The 11,495-nt window shown below is 34.9% G+C and overlaps 1 pseudogene; it reads right to left on the bottom strand.

Moving 5' to 3' along the window:
* Positions 1-4,492: 4,492 nt before the first annotated feature.
* Positions 4,493-10,841, bottom strand: LOC127935000 (zinc-alpha-2-glycoprotein-like; annotated as a pseudogene).
* Positions 10,842-11,495: the final 654 nt, after the last annotated feature.

Genomic DNA, 11,495 nt, shown 5'->3' on the forward strand with positions numbered 1-11,495 from the left:
TGGGTAATATATGTAAAACATCTTTATTCTTTGTTACTTTTACAATATTAAAATGTTTAATTCGTAGCAGAGCAAGTAAATAACATGTGAACTGGGTGCTTTGCTTTCACACTTCGATCGCATGGTCCAGATCTGATATTGCTCACCCTCCCACTGCTGTTCTCTGTGTGTGTGCGTGTGTGTCTGTTTGTCTGTGTGTGTGTGTGTGTCTGTCTGTCTGTGTGTGTGTGTGTCTGTGTATGTGTGTCTCTCTGTTTGTGTGTGTGTGTGTGTGTGTGTGTGTCTGTGTATGTGTGTCTGTCTGTTTGTGTGTGTGTGTGTGTGTGTGTGTGTGTGTCTGTCTGTCTGTCTGTCTGTGTGTGTGTGTGTGTGTGTGCGCGCGTGTTTGTTTGGTTCCAAACTACTGTACGTTTTTTTCATCATCATAATGGAAGCTGTGTTTACCCCCGTTAGTAGGTACCGCCAAAATAAATGGATACTTGCTCTCTTCATTTTTGTAATTCGGATTTTTAACATTTTGATTCATTTACAAATGCGCTTACACTGAATTCAAAGGTTGAAAATAATGCAGGAATCTGTTTCTTCAAGCAGAAATTAGATATAAAATTATGTCTGCTGCAGCACGTCAGTCATGCTTTTCGGGAAAGCCAGTGAGTAAACAGTTTGACCAATTCAAACATTAATGGCGCTTCACCTCCTAGATTTAGTGCGACTGCGTTCACATCAGAAGCGAACCGTGCCGGAGTTCACGTGGAAAACAGCGTTCACACCATCTAAACTAACACCAAAAGTGCTAGTGTGAAAGCTCTCTATAGTTACAGTGAGAGCTAAATAGATTCGATGCGCACTGGCTTTATTTGATCACCCTAAACTGCAAGATAGTGACCCTTCAAAGAATAAAGTTATTTGATTGCAATGAGCATTCACCATAGGCGGAGTTTCACTTTTGTGCGTGGGGGGGCACCAACCAGCAGATGCGATGTAGCAGTCGATTCTGTTCCCCTCGGAATGTCTGTTTCCCTTTACGCAAACATACTACAATTCTTGCGTAGTTGCCGAGTTACTATACGTACGATCAAAACTAGCGTGCGCAAGAACCGTGACTGAATGTACGGCAAGTCAAATAGTTCAAAATACCGTCCTAAATCTTAAACTTGAAAATAAATTTAAGACGAGAGGTTTTTCAACATGAAATGTAAAAACATAAGACAAAAATAACGGAAGAACTGCAAGATGAATAATAATAAAAAAAAGAACATAAACGGGAGTCTGAGAATCATTTTACTATGCTGCAGTGTAGCAAGAAATTTGTCCCGTTTTGCGTTCCTTACATTCAGGTGTATTTGCATGCGGGTATGTTGCCAAATCCTTGGAATTAAGGCTACTTTGGGAAAATGTTTGATCTACTATTTGGTTGGGTTTATTACACGGACCTGGCAACCCGAGGGGAAACAGACATTCAGAGGGGAACAGAATCGACTGCTACACCCGGCCTCAGTTGCTGTGTCAGTAGCAACAGTGGAATTGATGGTTGAAGTACCAGAGTTAGAAAACTCCACACTTTTACTAGTGGGATTATTAAAAAAACGACGAATGTCCATTTTGTTTATTTAGCATGTAGACTAAAGCGGGAACAGAACGAGAAGAGAGTCCACTCACGTAACTTACCGCGATACTTTGAAGTCCACTAAAATAAGCTTCTTTTTCAATATAGTAATTAAAAAGAATGAATTCTAAACTTACTCATTATATCCACAAAAATTATAAGATAGGACAAATAAAATTATAAAATATGAATTCTGTATTTATTTTTATTTTTCAAAGCACAAAACAGGCATTAATTGGCTCTGGTCTCGGGGGGCAGTGCCCAGGACAAGCCCAATGAATTGTGTTATACACAATTTCAACTTGAAAAACACAAGTCATAAACAGTCTGTTTTCATAAAGGAACACAAACTCTCGTAAAACTCATAATCCAGTACAGTTTTATCTTTGGTAGGATGTAAAACATTTCAATTCATCATTTTAGAGTTTGGTCCGAGTCCACCTTTGTCGAGTACGAGTCAAGACCAAGTCCTTAAACATCACGTCCAAGTCCGAGTCCAAGTCCAAAAGGGGCCGAGTTGGACTCAAGTCCGAGTTCTTAAAAGCCGAGTCCGAGTCGAGTCCGCCCGAGTCCAGAAAGTAATTAAATTCAAAAAAATTATAAATTGGTATTGTAAATTTTTACATTCTATTAATATTTTAACCTTTCAACCCATTAAACCAATGGAAATATAAAAATGTATAAAAAAATACCACTGTTACATCTAGTCATTGCCATTGAACATTTTTATTTTATGTCAACAGAACTAGTATCCTTTTAAAAAAGGTTTCAAAGGTTTTATTGTATTACAAGTGCATGAAAATACAAATGAAGCCGTTTTATTATTGTATCCCACTATATTGTCCTCCAGTACATCGGAAAGTGTGATAAAATAACTATATATCTATATCTATCTATCTATCTATCTATATATATATATATATATATATTTTTTTTTTTTTTTTTTTTTTTTTTGCATGTTTCTAATCTGTATATTGTAGATTATGTATAGTCCAAAGGGGTTTTCAGGGAAGTTGGACAATAATTAAGACTCTAAAGACTCTATGTTTAATAGGAATAAGGGATGATATATGAAATATCTGTACTGTGTTTATAGTTAATGATGACACATTTTGAGTTTGTAGTAGAACATGAACACGAGAGCAGCTGATGATACTGAACTGTATCGAGGGCTTGAATGAAGGGCAATCTGGTGAAACGTAAATTCATTTAATAACAAATACATCGCAATGAATTACGTATAGAAAGTGGATCATGGTTTCTGTGCTGATGACACCTAATTTGTTTACTATATCTTCAAGACTTAAATCCTTGTATGCACATTATTGCTGTTACTGTATTTGGGTGCGTTGTTGCAAAACTTAATTGTAAACTTTTCATGATTATGATGTTTTAACTGACTGAAGTTGTGATTACTGACTTTATATATTTGAATGTTTGATAGACTTGACGCCATTACGTCATCACCAATGACGAGCGTAAAAGAACTGGTGAACCGTTTTTTTTTTTTCAACTGGTTTATTGAATCGAATCTAATTTCTCATCTCAATTTTATGCTGGTTTTATTGTTACACATGACGCGGACTCGACTGTACTCGGAATATTTTCCGAGTCCAAAATGTTCAAGTCCTTGTGAAGTCCGAGTACAAATTCACCCGAGTGCGTTACAAGTCCGAGTTAATTCAAAATTGGACTCGAGTCCGAGTCCAAGTCCGAGTACCCCAACTCTACATCATTTCACTCAGTTATAGTTTTCTTCTCTAGGTCATTGATTTCGACAGAAACGCCTGTGATTGGCTACAATTCTCAATGCAAAAAAACTTAGTAAGTAAACCTTTTGTTGATGATGGTACAGTAGTACAAATAAGAACAAAACAAAAAAATAGAAGATAGTGCAGAAGTTGATAAACACTTCAGCTTGAGTACATAAAGATATCCTGTTTTAGTAAATGAAGAATGCAATACATATTAATGCAGGGAAAATTATCAAAAAATCAAACTGTAACATCAAAAATCAGTTCACGTATTTCTACCATCAGACAGCACATAATCACTTTGTCCATCCCTGATTCATGCATTGTAACATGTCTTTAAAACAAGGATTTATTATTATTTTATTATTTTAAGCCAATGATCATGTTGAATATTTCGAACTCCCCATTGGATCATTAACATAATACAAACACTTTAAGCATTACTGAATTTAAAAATTATTTTTTAAGTGACCTTATTTGTTCCTCCTCCATAGGTTCCCCCCTCATGTATAAAACGAAAAGTTTCATAATGTAGGAAAGCAACAATTATATATATATATATATATATATATATATATATATATATATATATATATATATATATATAAAAGATTATAAGTTACAGTTATGGCTGCAGAGAAGTATTTATAGGCAATTTCCACTCCCTAATATATACATATATATATATATATATATATATATATATATATATATATATATATATATATATATATATATATATATATATATTGTGTGTGTAACAATCAGCCTTATCAGCCAAGTTACATGAATGTAAATGGGGTCAGATTAAACTGTGTGAGGGATTTGAGTGTTTAAAAAGATGAGTCAAACAACAATAGTAAAAGTGAAAATCAAATATGTATTTTTATTGTTCACAAGAGACTTAAAACTAATAATCTTAGGCTGTTAAAAGCACAGAGTCTTTCCATACCATTAAAACAGATTTCCCGTGTGCTGTAAAACCCAGTGTGAATGTGAGAAGTGTCCACCGGTGTTTATACACAATCCAAAGAGGGCGATAATCCAATAATAAAATGGAATAAAACGGCTAAGACAACATGAAAAGTTAAAACTCAAATATACATAAAATCATTAAAATATATTGAGCAGGTTAAAACATGTGTCCTGTGATACAGTGTCACATTTGTATTCATTAAATTATATTATGAATGATGTAATAAAAGTACATTTTATCCGATGTAATATATTTATTACGTCTGTAAGGCGTCTGCTAAAGCTCTGGGAATCATCTGCTGTGTAATAAAGGTCTTTACATGCATTCTAATAAATGTCTATGTGACATCTGACATCTCTTAACAATACATCTTGCATATGCAGACATGCAATAGAGGTCTCCGAGATGTACATGTGCGATTAGGGCGAGTGCCTTACTGTGAGGTGCTGGGTTGAATGGGTTAAATGCAGGGCACTCAGTCTGAGTATGGGTCAACATACTTTTCTGTACAGTATGTCACTTGACTTCACTTCGTCACTTATCTTATTATACCCTTCTTTTCTTTTACTTTCAGGACTGGACATATTTCCACAATCAGAGTTAAGGCTCATCTTCACTCGATTTTCGTCATCATAACTGCTCATCTGACCTAGAAATAATACAACAGATAATATTAAACTTAATGGAGAAGCAAAACGGTTTAGTAAAAACAGAGATGAACACAACACACATCTCTCACACAAAAGGAGACAAAACTTCTTGAAACAATAATTTTACATTAATAGATTTACCTGATTCTCAGGCTCTCATTAAAATTAATGAAAGTACTTCATGTAATTTTGACATCACATATCACATTGGAAAAGCATTTATTTAAAAATAAATTAAGGAAATAATCGAAAAGTGTAAAATAAAGTGGTGTTTATCAGGAATGTTTAGATTTAAGGAGGGCTTAATTGTAAGATTTTTCTTTTATCATGATTTTAATGCATTAGTTAGCTGTAATTTCAGCTATTTTTAACCTAATCGAAATAACCCAACTAAAGTTTGATTGAAATGCATTGGAATGCACTATAATAATATTCATAAAAATAAAAAAACATGACTTCTGAGAATTGTTAAAAATGGATAAATCTTTTTGCACATGAACTTTTCATATATACACACACACACATTAATACAATTATATAATTTTGCTAAATATATATACAGCAATTTTGCAATTCCCATTTGTTATGATCCTTAATAAAAAAAAAAAAAATTGTAATGTCAAAGTATATACTGTCAAAACATCATACTTTTTTGAAACTGTCAATGCTATTTAAAAACAAAACATTAAAAAGCATAAGTTCTGAATATTTATAACTCACCATTAAACCTTTTCCTTGTGTAGATGCAGAAACCGATCACAATGAAAGCTAGAACCACCACTAGAACTACTGGAACTGATGTTAATTCTGCTTTTAAAGCCCCCTTGGATTCGGTTTCACAGTCAGCACAATTTCCAGCTGCAATAAAATAAACAGATAAAAACACAAATGTTGAAAATGCATTTGTAATGCAACTTTAATTGTGTGTGACCAGCAATATCAATGCTATGCTCTCGTTCTCATACTGATTGACTTTATTAAGCTTCTTCTGTTATTAATGCAGAAGCACCGTTAGTGTATAAAAGCCATTCTTCACACATTCAATAAAACATGAATTTATGATCATATTTACCCCATTCTACTACAGTTGTTTCTGCCAGACTGCTGTGATTCACAAAACAGTCATAAAACTCTGTGGTTTCTGTCGATCTTCACACTGGATCTCATCTGAAAGGATCCATCACCATTGGGTCTGACTCCAGAAGATGTTTGGTTCTTAATGTTAATTCTGTACAATCTGATATTCATCCTAACATCTCTGGGGTAGAAACCAGTGACCAGACAGCTCAGATTGAGTTTACAATGATCATCAGGAGCCGTCCTCACAAACACACCAACATCTGGTGGAGCTGATAATAAAATAATAGTGCAATTAACAAATACACTTATAAATAATTTGTTTTTTTGTGCAAAAAAAATTATATATTATAACAGTATGAATGGTTTAATATTTTAAACTCAACAGTATTTATTTTTTACTAAATGGTGATTAATCTAGATCTCTGTCTGTACAATCAGAGGATTGGACACAACCTCCTGAACGTATTCCATGCGCACAAATTAAAATGATCTGATTAAAACTTACTCTTCTTTGTGTTGGTAAAGCTGGAGATCCAGTCAGTGCAGGTCTTCAGGTATTGCTTGAGGACTTCATTGCGTCCAGTTTGCTGATCCCATTTGATTTTGGTTTCTTTAGCTTTGGGGTTTTTCTCAATCCACTTCAGAGTCTTAGAATCAAAGGCCATAAAATCTTCTCCATCAAACCCATATTCATCAAATGCTCTCAGACTCACTCTTCCTTCAGGAGATTTCTCTAGTTCACAACCGATTACTCTCTGAAGAACATGGGGCTCTACAATCACAGAACAACACTGATGAAACATGTAGATCAGTGGTTCCCAACCTTTTTCAACTCGCGGCCCACACAACCAAACACATATGTTTGCGCGGCCCACTTCAAAAAAATTAACTGACCCCGCTATTGTTGGGTTAATAACTTAGTACTCAGAAGCTAGATTTTAAACTTATTAAAATAATAAGTTATTGAATAAACTAGGGCTGTGCGATATGGACAAAAAAAAAAAAAAAAAAAAAAAAAAACGATCGCGATTTTTTTTTGATCAATTTTGCAATTGTGCTTTTACAGTCATAAATGCATTCAGGATTAATTTGAAACATATTTCCAAAAGAAAACCAATCAGAGCTTTATCAAAAAGTTGTAACATCTCTAGAACAGACATAAGTCAAAATTATCACTATAGTGAAGATGTAAAAAAATGTATAGACTTGTGGCAAAAAAAATAATAAAAAAAAAAAAAAATCCTGTATACAGGGACTTTTTTTTCTTTTTTGCCATGCATTGTTCATAGAGCTCATTAATTGTAGCGGTGCCTCAGGTGTTTGCAGTGTGTATACAGTATGTGTATGCGGTCAGCAGTGAGAGCGCATAAATATAACGCGAAAGCACATTAAAATAATGCACGAGTGCGAATCTCTCTGTTCGCAGCAGATTTCCTGTGCTCTGTCACAAAACCAGTCGTGCTTGCTCAGATACACGCTGCTTTGCGAGGAGAGAGTGTGCACACTTAAAACGTGTCTCCTCTCACTTAAACTGCATCCTGTTCACTAACAAATTCACTCTATACTCATGTGTTAGACATGAATTATTATCGCACGTTTTTATTTCTAGCCTTTTACCGCAGTGAGAACGCTCTGATCCGTCAACATTGGCTCAGAAAAAAGGCGCATCACAGACAGTGTGTGAACCTGGAGTTAGGCATATGCGCACGCTCAAATCGTGATTTTAGGACGTTTTCTTTTAATCGCACAGCCCTAGAATGGACTGGAAATGAACAGAAAATAATTGGCGGCCCACCTGCAAGTGAGCCGCGGACCACAGGTTGAAAACCACTGATGTAGATAAATATATGCAGTTTCATAACATATCTGATCCTTAATGTAATTTAAACTGACCAGAACACTGTGTGCAGTCTGAAAGAGTCCTGATCTGATGAAGGAACCAGTCTCTAGAACCAGGTGGTGCTTCAGGAGGATTGATCCAGTCTTCTTAAGTCAGACTCGATCTTACCCAGTCTCTTTCTTCATTACTGTAGTGTTTGATCTGTCTGTCATCAGCAACAGCTACAGCACTGAACTCTGGGAAAGTGTCTGCTCTGGAAAGTGCTGTAAACTTGAAGTGTATGTAATGTTTCTCTGAAAAACAGACACGGGCAATGACAAAACTGACAAAATGTGCATAAAACCAACAAACCTGATAAAAAAAACTCTACTATAAGGAATGGGCTACAGTAAAAAAAAAAGTATTTTTAATATATTTAATATAACATTTAGCATATTTTATAAGAGTATAAAACTATTCATAGTACAGTTGTTAGTGACTACAGTTTGTAGGTCGATATTTTTACAGGTTCTCCTGAAACTGAACCGTGTTCTTACCATGCTGTGCAACGCTGAGAAAACAGTAGATAAATAAAACAACAAACAAAATCATTCTATACAGAAAATGTTTACAAACTAACGCCTATCAAATATTTTTGTCCTTTACAGTTTGGATTTGCGTATCTGCTTTAAAGAAAAAAGTTTCGTCTCTTCTGAGTGTTTTTGAGAGCACTGCTGCCTCTCACTGGAGGCTTTATGAAGTCACACTTTCGTTTTCATTATTATGAAAGGTTTTGTTGTTATGTGTTATAAGGTTGTATGTTGAGGAAGTCCAGCCTTTGAATTATGTAAATTGGTCGTTAACAGTTAACTCTCTCAAAGATTTCAGACTATAGTTTGAGAATATGAACTGAGAACATATACGAAACATTAGTGACCACATCTGTCAAGAATAAATAAATAAATAAATCAACCATCAGTAAATGAATAACATTGCATTACTTATAAAGTGTTTCTCTCTCTCTCTCTCTCTCTCTCTCTCTCTCTATCTCTCTCTTGTAAATGTTGTTTTCAAATCCTTAAACTTGTGCTGACAAAGTATAGATCCTTCCAGCTCTTTAACAAGATTAAATAAGTGAAATCTAAATCTAAGAGTATCAATAGAGCGATGCACATCAGTCTGCTCTAAAAGGCATGTGTGTAAAAGTCTTCAGATTGAATTCTCACGTTAGATATTAGTCAAATACAGCAGGGTTAATATTTCATTTCTACATAGTCAGCTTTAAATGTTTAACTTTCTGTTCTCTGTGGTGCATCTTTATCAGACAGTTGAGTGCATGAAGTGAAACTGAATTTCCAATATTAACAGCATTTCTGGGCCTCATAATCTCAAAATCTGGATGATTCCCTATAGTTATTTTCTGACTCTAAACTGCGTTGCTGTATGAGCAGAGAGATGTGTCTGATATCAATGAAGATGTTTCCCCATATCAATTAACACACTGACACTTACTCAAGATTCATTTATTTCCTATTGCACATTTAACACATATTGTCTAAAGAGACACATTTACAGTATGCATTTCACCATTCATGCACTAACTGTACGTCTGATCGGTACATTTGCACTGATTGATGTTTCTAGCAACGTACCATGCTTTTTTAGTTCTCTCTCTCTCACTCTCTCGCGCTCTCTCGCTCACACACGCATATGTAGTTTACAGGGACTCTCCATAAACTTAACGGTATTCTATATACTGTATATCCCCATACACTACCTCTATCCTCACGGAAAATACATGTTTAAAAATTTCTATTAAACACCGTATAGTATTTTTTTTAAAGCCATTTGGTTTACGAGGGCACAGTAATTGTCCTCACAAACCATGTTTACATTGTAATACCTATTTCAGATATTTATAAACCATATACAAGAACACACACACAAAGGGTGACCAAATGTCCAGGTTTCCTATTGCTGAAAAATAACCTGTAGCCTACGTGTAGGAAACAGTCACCGCTCGTAGCAATATTTTATTTGCAGTTATGAGAGAGGGAGAGCAGTTATATTAGGCGCGTTTGCCTTGAAGCAGCGCTGCACAGAATGATCACCTGTATGACATCAAAGTACCGCAAGAGCGATTCGAATGCATTGGATATGTGTGCTCTCATATCGCTCTCGCGGTAATGTCATACAGTGATCCTTCTGTGCGTGCAGCGGTGCTTCTAGTCGAACACATCTATCTACTTCGTGCGATTGCTTCTGGAATTCGCAGGTTGTAAAATCGTGTCGTATATCATCTCGTCCGTACGATTTTCAGATGAACTCACTCGTGCCGTGTGCGTGGGTATACGATCATCCGACCATCCGAATTCGCACAAGTTTACGCCCGCCTTTAGACCTGTTATGTTATCACGAAAAGTGTAAACATATTCCAGGTTTATGAAACCGCGTAATGAGTATTTTAAATAGATATATCACCGCTTCTCAGCTGCAGATCAGAAGTAAATAAATGAACTTACCTAGTTTGCCTTGATGCGCATCGATTACACAAGGGTGAAGACAAGAGAAGAAAGCAAGGGAACCATTTGGCCATTATAGACTTCTTTAATTGGTAAGAAAAATTTAATCAAAATGGGGTTTTGACAAGCAAACACAATAATAAGACTTTGTTCTCTGTTTAAAATAGAAGTAGTCAATGAACCATATATAATTAATTTCCTTATTGGAACTATATATTGGGTGAGAAAGATCTGGCTGTTATACAATAAACATCTCCAAACAAATACGATTAAGGAATTTTAATTTTAACTATTTTAAGAAATTGTATCCTGTTAAGCAAGACATGGACGTAAACTGTTACATCCAGAAACTGATATCTTCTGCCATTGTCAGTATAAATATGTATATGCTGCCCCTCATTGACTGCTTAATGAAATTGCACCTGTGTCTTCATTCCTATGACACATCATATTTTGGGAAAAGTGAAATCGTACTCTGTCAATAGAGAAAAATACAAGTGATTTATCTGAAGGGGACAATAAACACGACAAGTGCATATAATATAAAGTTTGAAACACAGTCTAGATACAAGCTAGAACACGAGAGCATTACTGTACGTTATGAACTGAGATGGACATGAAAATAAGGCTGATTTTTTTTCAGTTATTAATTGTACATGGGATTGTTTTTTTTTCATAGATGTTTTCAGTGCATTCATGTGAGTTTGAAATCGGTGAAGATCTTTCTAACATGCATATCATGTTCCACCTCCAGTACATAAACACACACACACACACACACACACACACACACACACACACACGCTCAATACATTTATTTCTGATATTGCACACTCAACACAACACTGTCCAAACTGTACAGTGCACACTGTCATTTAAGACTGACCCAAATCATAGACTCGATGCATCAATGTGGTTTGCATGTATACAGAGAGTGGACATCAAAATATACAATAAAAGGGAAATTATTTTATAAAATTAAAGTATAAAATGTCAGAATAATAATTGCCTCTTTACTATCTCACCTATTTGAAAATAAAATAAAATGAAAAATTGATAAATCTGTTCCTTATTTAATTCTTTAACAA

This window comes from Carassius gibelio, chromosome A19, assembly GCF_023724105.1.
Source record: "Carassius gibelio isolate Cgi1373 ecotype wild population from Czech Republic chromosome A19, carGib1.2-hapl.c, whole genome shotgun sequence".
NCBI classification, from domain to species: Eukaryota; Metazoa; Chordata; class Actinopteri; order Cypriniformes; family Cyprinidae; genus Carassius; species Carassius gibelio.